We start from the raw sequence: 15,051 nt of genomic DNA on the forward strand, positions 1-15,051 counted from the left end.
GTGAATGAAAGTGCCCTTTCCATGATCCCTCTTGCCAAGGTCACCATTCAGTGAGTTTCCATAACTTCTTCAACCCTTGGAGTCCTGATAGCTGCTGCTCTTGCCACTATTGTCAGGATATATAGACAAGTGCTGCTTTTTGTTTTCTGTCATTGATGGATTTCCTTAATCTTGCCCATACCTTAATAATAATGGGCTCCTTATTAAACACTCACATTAGCCAGTTTGAGTATGCTGTCTTTCCCCAACAAGGACATTGATTGATAAACACCCTTCTCATACTTCTCTGAACCACCTTCTTCTTAATCTCCAGATTTCAACCTGGGAAACTTTTGGCAATGAACAAGAAATCAGTGATCCATTTCTTCTGATTCAGTGTACAGAGCAGTCTAGCATGAAACTACAGGTGAGGTCAATCATAGGAAGTAGGCAACTGTGGTTCACTTTTCCATCTGAAACTTCGGTCCAGTACTCTGTAGATATGAATTAAAATCTTAACTTTTGGTGCAATTTTTGTCCTTAAGGATCTACCACTTCCTTTAAATAAGTTAGCCACTGCAATCATATAACCACTTGCAACAAAATAGTCATCTAAACTGAAGTAGCAAAACTTAGCTTTCTTCCTTATTTGATATTCAAGAAGCCTTGAATTTCTAGACACTATGTATCTTAAAAATATTTATTTACTTATTTATTTTTATCTATCTATCTATCTACCAAAAGGGGAAGGACAAAGAGACAGAAAACTTCCATCCACTGTTTCACCACTCAAAAATCTACAACAACACTCAAAAAGTGCTAGGGTTGTGTCAGGCAGAATCCAGGAGTACAGAACTCAATATGGGTCTCCCATGAGGGTGGCAGAAACCCAAATGCTTGGGCTAGTTGAAGTGCAGATTAGTCAGGATCCAGAGTGCCAGGACTGGGATGCAGGCATTCTTTGTGGTGTCTTAATCTGTTGCTCTACAATGACTGATATTGGTCACTGATTTTTTCATTAACTTAATTGTTATCTGGATTTATTGCTATAGCAGGTAGTCATGTGAGAATGAAATGCTTATTCACAAAATATTTATGTATCTTTATTTTGGGGTCAATAGTATTGTGAATAATCTTTGTGCCCTAGCAGAATGACATGCAAGGAAGACATTACTATTTCCTTTGTTTAGTAGGATTTTAAATAGTTCATCAATTTGCTAAAGTGATCCTTATTTTTCATAACCTTCTACAAGTAAACTCTCTAAAGCTAGATGATCTGGTATAGCTAATGTTCTAGGTCCATATTGGATCTCTTCCCATTAAATTTTTTCTATATAGTGAGTAAGTGCAAATTTCAGTTTTCTTAATTAATTAACTAATAGGGTATCACCCTTTATCAATTCCAAGAATGGAAACCATAGACAATGCCAAATTTGTAGTACCTGTCATCTGTATGAAACTGAAATCTAAATTAGGTCATTAAATATAAATTAAATATAAATATAAATTAAATTATAGTGATACTAGGTCACTATAAACTAGGTTAGTTCTTAATCTACGTCATATTTTGTTTTCTTCAATAATTTAATATTAACTATCTTCAGTATTTAAACAGTGTCTTCTTGATTTTATATTTTTTCAATTCCTTCATCTCTCTGTAACATCTTTCCAGTCTTCTACTTGCTTTTTTAAATTTATTTGACAGATAGAGAAAGAGAGAGAGAGAGAGAGACAGAAAGGCATTCCTTCTGCTGGTTCACCCCCCAAATGGCCACCACGACCGGAGCCAGAAGCCAGGTGCTTCCTCCTGGTCTCCCATGCGGGTGCAGGGACCCAAGGACCTGGGCCATCCTCCACTGCCTTCCCAGGCCACAGCAGAGAGCTAGACTGGAAGAGGAGCAACTGGGACTATAACCTGGCACCCATGTGGGATGCTGGCATTGCAGGCGGAGGATTAACCAAGTGAGCCATGGCGCCGGCCCCTGTAACATTTTCCAGTCTTCTTTCTGGGATCATCCTTTTTAAGTTCAAAGTTTTGCCTTACACCATGCTCATTGTTTTTCTTTCTATGAACTAGGTGACTTCGTGCTTGACAAAACTTCAGATGTATGCATTCCAAGTTTTATCTCTAGTGAAATCATCTCTTCTGAACTCCAAACCTACCCATAGGACTACTCTTCTCAGATGGCTGAACAAAATTCATAATCTTAGTCATTAAACATATCTCTCAGTAATTTCAAGCTCAATGTATGAAAAAAAAAGACATATTCATTTCTGGGGACTGGGTAGTACCTCCCCCAAATCACCCTCTAAAATCAGTCAACTCTAAATCTTAGATCTCATTTCTCAATTACCTTTTTACCACATAATCCTAATATACATATTTTATTTGAAAATTTCTCACCCAGACTACTAGAACAACAATATAAAAAAAAAAACATTAACTTTTTTGGCAATACTTCCAATGTACTCTCTTTATGCTTGAGTCAGAATGATGTCAAAACAAAACCAACAAAGTTTTTAATATCATTATTTAGCTTAAGGTGCATGAAAGATCTTTCTTCAGTATTAGAATAAAGCTCAATTCCATACCATGGACTACTCTCATTTTCATTTCTGACTTTCAAGCACCCTTGAATGCAATATGTGCCTTACTCTGGCATTAATTCATGTTATCCCTGAAGCCTCATCAAATGTTCTTCTCGAAAAGCTTCTCTGATCTCCTAGGATCACTTAGGTTCCGTGGTATCATATCTCTATGCATACTTCCTTCATAACAGCTGATTCATTTATTTATCTACTCAACAGTTAATAAGGTTCCTATATTGTTGCACCAGCCTATAGGACAGGACAATGAATGAAATAGATATTATCTCTTTTCACATTTGTATTTATATTCTAGCATTTGTAATGTGTTATTAATGTTTATAGGTTTTTATAGTTATATCAGATTCATATCTGACTCCCTCACCTACCTGTTTCCTCCATTAGAGTAAAGGTCTATTCCTCCTCTTTACCACAGTTACTTTGGCCACATAACAAATGATTACAGAAGCTAGTGGCTTAAAATAATAATTGTTTTTATTATATTTCCTGATCTCTATGAACAAAGGATTTGGACAAAGTTTTCCAGCAGAATGAAGATGCTTTTGCCCAAAATAGCACCTGCCCCCTCTTGGCTGGCAGCTGTTGTGGGGGCAATGGGGTGATAGAAATGTGCCCCTTTTACTTCCATTGGGTCTGCTGGTACCCTCCATCCTGTAGGTTTCCAGGCTGGACTCTGCCATGCTCTCCCGGCTATATTACCATGGGTTTCTGCAGTCTGACCTAATTTCTGATTCCAAGCTGGTGCCCTCTCTGGCTCTCAGCTGCTGAAGTTGTGTGTGTGTTCATGTTTGTGCTGCACATCTGCACCTTCCACACAGGCCCACAGCATGCCTCTTCCTTCCCTGGAATTTCCACTATAGTTTTCTCTCTGTTTCTCACCTGAGCATGCACTTCCTGCACTATTATTACTATTATTATTATTATTCCCTAGCCCAGTGCAGTACACTGTTCCCTATGCCACCATTTTACCACAAATCTACTTTATATTCATATATTTCTGACTGTGAGACATGTTTTTCTTTACAGTTTATTGAAATTACTATAGTCTTGTTCCTTGGGTGAGTGTTTTCCTTACATTTTGACAAGGTTTACCTGTCTTCTCTATAGAATCATTAGAGAAGCTAACCTCATAAAATAGTCAAAGCAAAACCACTCAGTTCTTTGTGTGGTTTTTTAAGTAGTTGAGTCTTTTTTTTCTTTGACCCAAACAGCAAACTTGTAATTAACTAGATAAATCTGAGGTCAAGATTAAGTTCTATAACTCATTCTCCACCTCCTCACTTCTTGCAATACAACAACTTCTTGAGTAGGTGAGTGGAGAATTCTTCACAATGTTGTTACTCTGTAGAGGTACACCAGAACTTACTAATGTGAGAAATGTTTCAGTGAAACACAAATGCAGGATTATGGGTAGTCTGGCCTCAGGAAGGTCCTGGAAAGAAGAATTGGCCAGACGTCTCATCCTCTCCTGCTTCATCTGTTTTTGTTTCTAAGTTTCTCTCTCTCTCTCTCTCTCTCTCTCTGCTCTCGCTCTCCTTCTCCTGTTCTTCCTCCTTTTCTCTCCCCCATCCCTCTCACTCGACCACCATATTTATGTACACATGTGGTACATAACAGGTAGAAAGAAATTGTCCTTTGACAGCAATAAATAGCATTCACATATCATTGTTAGAGTCACACAAAGCTTAGTTATCTCTCAGTCCCCATTCCAAAACCCAAGAAGATGGATTTTTTTCATGTTAATTAATTACCATTAATTGGTAATTCAGTCTATTGACTGAATATGACAAATTGCATTTTTAGAAATGAAAATAGAACAGGAACTGCCATTGTGGTCATTTGGGGAGTGAACCAGCAGGATGGAAGACCTCTTTCTCTCTCTGGCTCTACCTCTCTCTGTAACTCTGTCTTTCATATAAAATAAAATAATTATTTTAAAAAAGATATATATGTGTGTATATACTGTACTGATATGTAATTTTCTATAGGTCTCACTTAAAAACTTTGAGGGACTGGCATATACTTAGTGGTTAAGATGCCACTTAAGATGCCTGCAATCCATATTGGAGTCCTGAGTTCAAGTCCCAGCTTAGCTTCTGATTCAGCTTCTTGCCTATTTATACTCTGGGAGGCAGCAGGTGATGGCTCAAATGCTTCGGTCCTTGCCACCCACTCAGGAGACCATGGTTGATTACCCAGCTCCAGGATGTGGCCTGGTCCCCAGACCTAGCTGTTGTAGGTAATTGGGGAGTGCATCAGTGAATGTAATATGTATCTCTCTCTCTATCTCTTTCATATAAATATATATATATATTTCTATATATATATATATCACTTTCATATAAATAAAAGATAATATTTCTAAGGTTTGAAAAGCACAATTAAGACCATTTTTATAGAGATTTTATGCCCTCTACACCAAATCATACATAACTTCTTCAAAGAAGGAACTGAAATGTGTTAAAAAAAAAATATGGGTACAGGACTGAGTTCATTCCTGGCACATGCTTATCAGGAGCATTCAAACCTTGCACCCATAGCCTTTTCTCAGTGTGATAATAGGTAGAATATTTAACTCCCTAGACTTCATATTCATCATGTTTAATATGAGATCATAATAACATTTGTTTCTTACAAATGTATTATGAGGATCAAATGAGATAGTCTATATAATTAGAATCATACAGCACAGAGTTCAAAAACCTTTCTTTTATAATATTCTGTTAGAAATCACTATGAGCATTATTAACATTCCTATTCATAGGTTGTATTAATCCAGTTTTTCCTCCTCATGTGGGGTTCTCTTCTGCTGCCTTTAGTACTTAAGTCCCTATGCTGAGAAAAAGAGGCTGAAATTTTGTTCTTAAACCATTAATAACATCTAGAGCCTGAGATATTTCAAGTTTCCTTTTTGGGTTGAATTAAGGCTGCAAATACATCAATTTCATAGTCTAGTAGTAATCCTCCAAGAAATTCAAGTGTCCTTTCCATGGTATATTGCTACTCTTCCTTGAACAGATGAGTAACATTAGAGATATGTGCTTCCAATATGTCTGAGATATTATATTGATATATCCCTGTATTGGTTTATGCTGACTCTTTGATACATTAGCTTCCTTGGGCATTAGGATACATTCAACAATTCTGGCTATCCTCCATAGGTTCAGATATCTTTAACCTCCAACACTTGTTTGAGAAAAAATTATTTGGACAGAATTTTTTCTTGAATTTTTCTTAAGTTATTATTGTAGAGTTTTTCTTCATTGTTTTAGGATATACACAGGCCTGATTGAATACGGGGTTTAAGAAATCTTCAGGTCCTCAAATAGAGCTTTCCAGTTACCAAGGAAACAATCCAGAGTGGCCAGAACCACCTTTAGAAGCATTCGACTGTAGTCAAACAGAGCTCTGAAATCAGAAGTGTTTTGGATTTGGTCTAATATTTTGCTGATTCAATCTTGAAATTCATGGTTTTCTTTGAACTTAAAATTTGAAAATGAAGTCCAATAGCATAATGGAGCAGAGAAATTCATCTTTTACTATATTTTTAAATTTGTATTATAGTCGAAGGCTTAATAACTCTAGTAAATAAGTTCAACAAATAGAAAATAACATCATCCAACAGGAAAATAGACAAGGGCTATAACCAATAATCAAATGAAAAGATGTTCAATTTTACTCATATATAGTAAATTTTAAAATAGTTACAAAATCATTAAAAAAGATTGAAAAAGAAGTTTGGTGAAAGCTATATTTGCAGCAGACTGATACACACAGGCATTTCTCTATTTGCTGTGCTTTTTAATTTTAGCTCTCACGTATAAGGGAGAGCATGCGATATTTGTATTTTTGTCCCCGGCTTATGTCACTCAGCACTATGTCCTCCGGTTCCATCCATTTTGCTAGAAATGAGAGAATTTCATTCTTTCTTATAGCTGAATAATATTCCTTTGGAATAACATTCAATTCATCTGAATATGGACACCTTGGTTGATTCTATATTTTGACAATTGTGAATAGTGTTGAAGCAGGCATTTCTTTGATATTGAAATAATTTAGCTTTATTTTAAAATTTATTAATTATTTTAATACTTTCTGAGTGGTCCTTGTCATATATTTAGATAAGAATTCTAAATATCTACTCGAATAAAACAGGCAACATAGTAAGGTTTAAAATTTATTTGGGGAAGTGAGAGAAACACACAGGAAGGTGCAGACTTTATAAAAAGGAGAAGAGGGTTCAGAAATTTAAACAGGAGTTGCATGTCAGGCTTTTTCAGGGAGTAGACCAGAGGCTGCAAGGGAGAGAGAGCACGTGGGCAGAAGAGCAGCCACGTGAGTGAGCAGGCACCAGTGTCCGCCAAAAGGTGTGGGGGAGAACAAGGATCAGGTCTTTTTATTCACTCCCAAAAGGGGAGTGGTTATGTAGTCTGATTAGCAGGTGGGCATATACAGGTAGGATCATGTAAGGGCATGAGATCACCATTCAGATGCTGGGGAGGGGGTGTGGTCTCCAGTTCACAAATCTAATTAATTTAATCCTATCTGTCTTCCCATATCAATATGAGTTCATGTCTTTGGGGTATATATCCAATAGTTAGACTGTTGGCCTATTTCTAGTTTTGTAAGAAATCTCCATACTGTTTTCCACAGTGGCTGCACTAATTTAAATTCCCACCAAAAATGTGTAAGAGTATTTTCTACATCCTAGCTAGTGTTTTTTATTGTCTTGTTTTTATATAATATCCCTTCTGACAGGGGTGAGGTGATAGCTCATTGTGGTTTTCCTTTGCATTTCCCTGATGACTAGTGATATTGATCATTTTGTGAATTTGTTGGTCCTCTGTGTATCTTCTTTAGAGAACTGTCTATTCAGGTCCTTTGACCATTTTTAACTCAATTGGTACTCTTGTTGCTGTTGAGCAGAGAAGTTTCTTGACACCCCATTTGCAATAGATGCTTAATGAAAACAGAAATCTGACATACCCAAAATATCTATTCTAATTCAGTGGGATTCAAATAAGTAAAGAAAATTCATTTACTTACCACTTTAGTAGAAGATGTTCTGATGTCTTGAAGATGCCGCATTTTCATTTGAACCAGGCCTTGATGAAATGCAGAAAGAAGAAAATTATATTCTAAGGAGTAAAGAAACAAACTCTGTTCATTCCCGTCTCCTCCTTTCTTCTCTTCCTTTGAAAATGACTATTTTAATTACTTCAAATAAGTAGAATCATGTAATATTTGCCTGTGACATATTTTACTTAGCACAGCCTCCTAAAGTTTCATGTTGTTACATATTGTAGTATTTCTTTTCTTTTTTTAAAGGCTGGATGGTATTCTATTACTTCCACGTTAACAAACCACTTAGGCTGAAAATTGTAACACACAAAGAATGGGGAATACAAAATAACTGTGATTACTCTTTCTTACTCTTTGACAAGTTAAAAATGGACAGGGTTTGCATTCATGCATGTATCAAGAAGTTATTTTTTTAAGCTTAATTTTGTGTAGTGTTTCTACTGGTCTGGTATAAACATTCATATGCATGTCTGAGTTACAAAAGACAAATCACATAATTTCAGGGATTATGGCTAAGGGTTATGATTTCATAATGATATTTAAAATTTGCATTGCCCTAAATTTAAATAAATGGTAAAAAAAATCATGTAAGTTTAAAAATTTATTTTTTAAGTTTAGAATGACATTAAACAGCCATTCGTAAGTATAAGCTTAAACTTAGAATGAGACTGCGAACAAAGGATGAAAAGTTTACTTAATATATCTGACACAACATTTTTCTTGCATTTGTAGATGGGAAACTGTATTTTCATTTTGACTGGGCCCCCAAAATTTGTGTAGTTCCAATTGTTCACTGAGAATTTTGAATCAGGAATTGTGAACCAGTTCTTGACACTTACTTACATTTCTAAAGTTTTATTTTCTTCTGAACCCACATTGCATTTTGCTTTCCTGGACAATTATGTTTATTAGGAGACAGTACTTAGAGAGGTCCAGTATTTATCATTTCAGTGTTTCTATGCAGTTTGTTGACCAGGGGAAAAAATAACACCACTGTATCTCTCCACACTTCTGCTTTGTTTTGTCCTTTGAGCCAGCGCCACCCCCACGTTTCACACTTGGATTCCATGGGGGATGACGTGTCAGATGGCATTTCTCGCCAGTGCTCCTTTGGGTATCCTAGCAGTTTAGATCGCCTCCATTGCAGTCAAAGCTGCTAGAAACACATGGAAAACTCAGTTCCCCTCAGAGTTATTCTAAGAAACGTAATTCATTTGAGAAGTGGAGGGGTGGCAAAGAACTTCAGCCTACACTCCAACTTACAAGGCAGAGAAAAACACTGACTTTTTTCTGTGATGACAATTCAGAGGAAAAGACAGTAGCATCATCGTAGTATAGATAGTCAGAATATGTCAGCCTCACATGTTTCAGGCAATGCCATTTTCCCTGTGATAGCAACCATTTCCCTGAGGTGTGGGTCCAGGTGCAATGAGTTAAATACAATGTGTGGAATTGTGAGGAAGGAGAAGGCAATGTTGATATTGAACCAAATGATGAGATGAAGGAGCCCCACAAGGAGGAAACATATGGCCATGCATATGCATGGTGATTTGGATCAAGAGCACATGTGGCTAGATGACAGAATGGTAATGTTAGGGGAGAGCAGTCAGAATCAGTCCTAAAAATGCTTACTCTCTACTGAGTGCTTCCCCATGGTGGGAAGATTATTCTCAATTATATGAAAATGGATTTCTTCACTATTTTGCAGACTGAGAAATATCTGCACATGAACACAAGTACAAATTAAATGTATCTGGCTTTGTATGTTATTTTGGATTCAAGATATTGAGTCCACTAGATAAATAGAAAGGCACAAATTTTTTAGATATTGATTGATCATTGCCATCTGTGTTTTTTTTTTTTTTGCTGAGAATTCCTCACATGCCTTTACAAACATTTTTAGATGATACAGATGATGATAATGATGATGATAATGAAAAATTTATAGCAATGTCACCTGTCTAGCATGACATCATCATACTGAAAAATCTTAATAACCTAATGATATTGGTTAAATTGTAATCATGAAGATTATCAAAATGATCTGAGTAAAATGTAGCAGTGCTCGTGCTATCAAAGAGAAATGAGGCCTATGACATTTAATAAATGCCACATTGATGTGACTTATGCAGTTAGCCTATTATATGTGGAACTGGAAATATAGCAGAGTCTAACTGAATAACTATCCCTTACAGAAGAAATCATCTAAATTCTATGATAATTATAATAGAACTCACTATTTGCTGAGAACTGCAGGTGATTTGTATAAGATGCTGTTACATATATGATATTAGACATTTTCTAGAAAATTTCTCACAGTAAATACAATTTAAGGCATCATTTTCTATGTATTGCTCTAAAATATATACTCTGTACCCAGCACACATAAAAAAAGACAGTTCCTGTTCAGGCAATTTCCTTTCTGGAAAAGTAGCTATATTAGATCAACAAATGAAATTTCAAACTGAGCAATTTTACTTTAAAAAGTCAAAATTTCCCTTGCTTATTTCTGACTTCTGGAATGATTTCTTTATGTGCTATGTTGTGATTGTAAGCTTTCTGGGGCTATTGGGGTTATTATTGCTATAACTACCTAGTCCCATTTATACTACTGTCCCTAAATGAAGAATGTGCATCATTCAGTGTTGATACAATTGATTCAGCATACAACAGAGGCTCAGATATATAGAAGGTACCAAATTAATTTCTTTCTGGCAAATTTTGATGGAGCAGCATAGGTTTATATAGGTGCTTTCTGAAGTGGTATGGATGTGGTCACAATATGGAAACATTTCTTCTTTCAAAGAGTTTGCATTCTACTGAGGTTACACAAGCTACAAATATATGAAACTCAACTAATGAGAAAGGAGCTGCATGTGGGATCTTGGAAGATATATTTCAGATAGGAGAAAGTAGCAAGTAAAAAGAACTCTGGATGCAAATCACCTTAGAATGATTAGGTTCAGAAGAAAGTTCATTGTATCTAGGGCATATTAAGTTATGCATATAGAAGTAGAAATGTAAGCAAAAAAAAAAAAAAAGTAGATCTTATAGCAGGAATGAGACACACAGTGCCACAATCATGGGTTTTGATTTCGCCTGAAGCATAGCCTACTTTGTTGTTTTATATCTATATGTGCTTTATCTTAATTCAATTCTTTGGTTTCTTGAGGATAAAGCTATGTTTTATTCATCCTACTGAAATCCAGATATCAACTATATTGTTCATATTTGATATTTTAAAGAGTTTAACTTAAAATATTCAACATCAGATAGGGAGATAACCAAGAACTATCAAAATCTTTTTAAAAAGTCTTATGGTAGTGAGTGAAACCCATTGAATTAGTTTTATTTAAAAAATAGTTAATTAAATTGGAAATATTACCATCTACCATGTCAAACAATCAAGAAAGAAAAACATCTTGGGATGATGAGTTTGTATAATGGGTTAAGCCGCCACCTGTGACGTCAGAATTCCATATGGGCATCAATTCAAGTCCCAACTGCTGCATTTCTAATCCAGTTCCTTGCTAATGCTCCTGGGAAAGCGGTGGAAAATGGCCCACATACTTAGGATGCTTAACCTACATGGGAGATCCAGATCAATCTCCAGGCTCCTAGCACTGACATGACCCAGCCCTGGTCGTTGCAGCCATTTGGGAAATGAACCTGAGGATAAAAGATCTCTCTATCTCCCCTCTTCTCTCTGTAACTCTACCATTCAAAGAAATGAATAAATCCTTAAAAATAAAAGAAAAAATTTTTGTATCTTCCATGTGATAAAAGTTAAAACAGAACTTAAAATCACAGTTCCACTCAATACTGCATTAATTGGATTTTAAAAAGATTTTTGACATGAATATTAGCCTTAATGCCTAGGACTGAATATGAGCAGGAGATATAGCCATGAGCCTAGATAGGGGGTGGGGTACATTTTTCCTGTGAGGGGCCATTTGGGTACTAATAACATCTTTCACAGGCCATGCAGTTACTGAGCCAGCTTTATGGATTTATTGAATTTTGAGTACCGCCTGTGGTTGCCATGGCATGGCCAGACCAAATGATCTCATGTGCTTTGCACAGCCTGTGGGCTGGATGTTCCCCACCCTTGATCTAGGTGAAACCAGGAAACTGCTACTGACATACTGCCTAACGCCAAGATCTTGACATTTTCCCCAATAGTGAAAGAGGGATGATAAGGACTGCATTCTGTGGCTCATGAGAGTTATTATCTTTGCCTTTTATCTGACTAGAAAATAACATTTAATGTGAGAAATGACAGGGACCCATGCCATATTCCAGGATGCAATCACACCTCTTGCCCACAATTTCTTGTCACATGAGTGTGGAACAAAATGTACACAACCCACGTGGCTCAAGAAGGTGAGAGTTAGTGTTTAAAAATGGATGTAAGTCTGTGGAAAACAGCCAGGGAACTTGGCAGAAAGCAAGACATTTGTAAGGCCTGCCTCCCTACCAAGGTACATGGATGTTTCACAGCGCAATAAGCAAACAGGAAAAACCTGGTACTGCTGCCGAACTCACAACAGGTGTGAAAGACTACTTAAGACATGAGGAAGAAAAAATAACAAGATTATATAGAAACATCTAGAAGAGACTATAAATTATTTTCATCATTATTAAAACCTTTAAAAAGACTGCACACTGTAATGAAACTATAGAGCAAAAATGAAAACATTTGTATTTGAAAAAATGCACAAATGGGGCTTGTATAAATGTAAAGGCAATTTTAAGAAAGGATACTAGAAACATAATAGATACAGGTAACAAAAGAATGATTTAAAAGAGAAGTGAGCCTGAGGAAATCAAACAGAAGGTAACAAAGATTTTTAACAGATGAAAACACAAACACCTTGGGGTGCTTTATTAATTCCTAGACATCTAACTGGTTAGAAGAATAAAGCCAAGAGAGTGAGAGATGTAGAAATCTATTTATCCAACAGCTTTTAACCACATCTTCTTTTTTTAGGTTTCCTCTTACCTATTGATTTTTTTAAATTGTATTCAAGGTATACAAATTTCATGTATTTAACATACGCGGATGCACGAACAAAGTAATATGTCCCACCTTACTCTCACTTGTGCCCATGCTCCCATCCTTCTTTCTCTCTCCTATTTCCATTCTTATTTTTATAAATATCTATTTTCAGGTAACTTTATACTCATAAGATTAACCCTATACTCGGTAAAGTGTTCAACAAATAGTATGAAGGAAAAAAACACTGTTCCCTATTGGTTTTAAAAGTATGTGGTTGGGGCTGGCGCTGTGGTGCAGCGGGTTAACGCCTTAGCCTGAAGCGCTGGCATCCCGTATGGGCATCAGTTCTAGTTCCGACTGCTCCTCTTCTGATCCAGCTCTCTGCTATGTCCTAGGAAGGCAGTAAAGGATGTCCCAAGTCCTTGGGCCCCTGCACCTGTGTGGGAGACCCAGAAGAAGTTCCTGGCTCCTGGCTTCAGATCTGTGCAGCTCTGGTCATTGCAACCAACTGGGGAGTGAACCAGTAGATGGAAGACCTCTGTCTCTCTCTGCCTCTCCTCTCTCTGTGTAACTCTGACTTTCAAATAAATAAATAAATCTTTAAAAGAAATATGTGAGTATGTGGTTCTCCTAGGTCCTATGACATTCCTGTTTCCTCTTGTAAAGTCAGGCTTATCCCACAGATGTGAGAAAAATTGGTCTCATGTTATGGCAATGGGTAAGAAGATAATATACTAGTGATGTCAGTTATCATCCACTGTATATATGTGAAAGAAAGAGAATAATTAAATATAAAAAGACTTTAGGACAATACAAACCATATTATAATGAACAAAATAATAGTATCTACTTTGCACTACCATACTTCAAATTAGAAATTTCAATTGAAAGCCCCAGTACAAAACATATTAAAGTGAAGGATAATGAATTACAGGGAGGAAATGAATCCTTGAAAAATGCTCAGAGATGACATGATTCTGTACATAGTAGAACTGGAACCAAAAGACTCCACCAAGAGGTGGTTGGAACTCATAATTGAGTTTGGCAAAGTTGCAGGTTATAAAATCGATACACAAAAATCAATAGCATTCATAAACACAAACAATGTCATGGCTCAGAAAGAACTTGCAAGATCAGTAGGATTCAAAATAGCTACAAAATTACTTAGCCAACCATGGCGGCCATTTGGGGAGTGAACCAATAGGAGAAAGACCTTTATCTCTGTCTCTCTCTCTCTCTTACTATTTATAACTCTATCTGTCAAATAAAAAAAAATTACTTAAATACCTTGGAATAAATTTAACCAAGGATGTCAAATGTTTCTACAATGAAAAATAAAACATTAAGGAAAAAAATTAGACACAACAAATTTGAAAAATCTCCCATGTTCATGGATTAGAATAATTAATATCAAAATGTCAATACTATACAAATAAATTTATAGATTCAATGTGATCCAAATCAATATTCCAAGGACATTCTTCTCATAGCTAGGAAAAACAATGCAAAATTTCATATGAAACATGAGATCCTGAATAGCTAAAGCAATCTTTTTTTTAAAAAAAAATCTGTTTATTTGAAATCAGAGTTACAGAGAGGGGGATGCAGAGAGCGAGAGAGAGAGATTGATTGATGTGTTGTCCATCTGCTTGCTCACATCCCAAATGGCCACTGCTGCCAGAGCTGGGTCAGGTTGAAGCCAGGAGCCAGGAGTTTCATCCGGGTCTCCCACATCGGTGTAGGGACCCAAGCACTTAGTCCATCTTCTATTCTCCCAATTGCATTAGCAAGGATCTGGGTAGGAAGTGGAGCAGCTGAGACTTGAATCGACACCCATATGGGATGTCAGCACTGCAGGCAACAACTTTACCTGTTGCACCACAGTATTGGCCCCTAAAGCAATTTTAAACAGAAACAAAGCCAGAAGTATCACAATGTCACATTTCAAGACATTCTACAGAATATCATCATTTAAAAAATCATCTATTATTTTTCACTTTATGTTTCTGTGTGGGAGCAAACTGTTGAAATCTTTACTTAATGTATGCTAAACTGATCTTCTGTATATAAAGAGAATCGAAAATGAATCCTCATGTGAATGGAAGGGGAGAGGGGGTGGGAAAGGGGAGGGTTGTGGGTGGGAGGGACGTTATGGTGGGGAAGCCATTGTAATCCATAACCGTACTTTGGAAATTTATATTCATTAAAGAAAAGTTAAAAAAATAAAAAAAAAGAATAGTTATAATCAAGACAGCCTGGTGCTTGCACCAAAATAGACATGCAGGCCAATGGAACAGAACAGAAACCCCGGATATTAACCCACATATCTACAGCAAACTAAAGCTAAAATCAATCCTTGGAGAAAGGACAGTCTCTTCAACAAA

The sequence above is a fragment of the Oryctolagus cuniculus genome, chromosome 1, assembly GCF_051225735.1.
Source record: "Oryctolagus cuniculus isolate XC-2025 breed Fujian yellow rabbit chromosome 1, ASM5122573v1, whole genome shotgun sequence".
Classification (NCBI taxonomy): Eukaryota; Metazoa; Chordata; class Mammalia; order Lagomorpha; family Leporidae; genus Oryctolagus; species Oryctolagus cuniculus.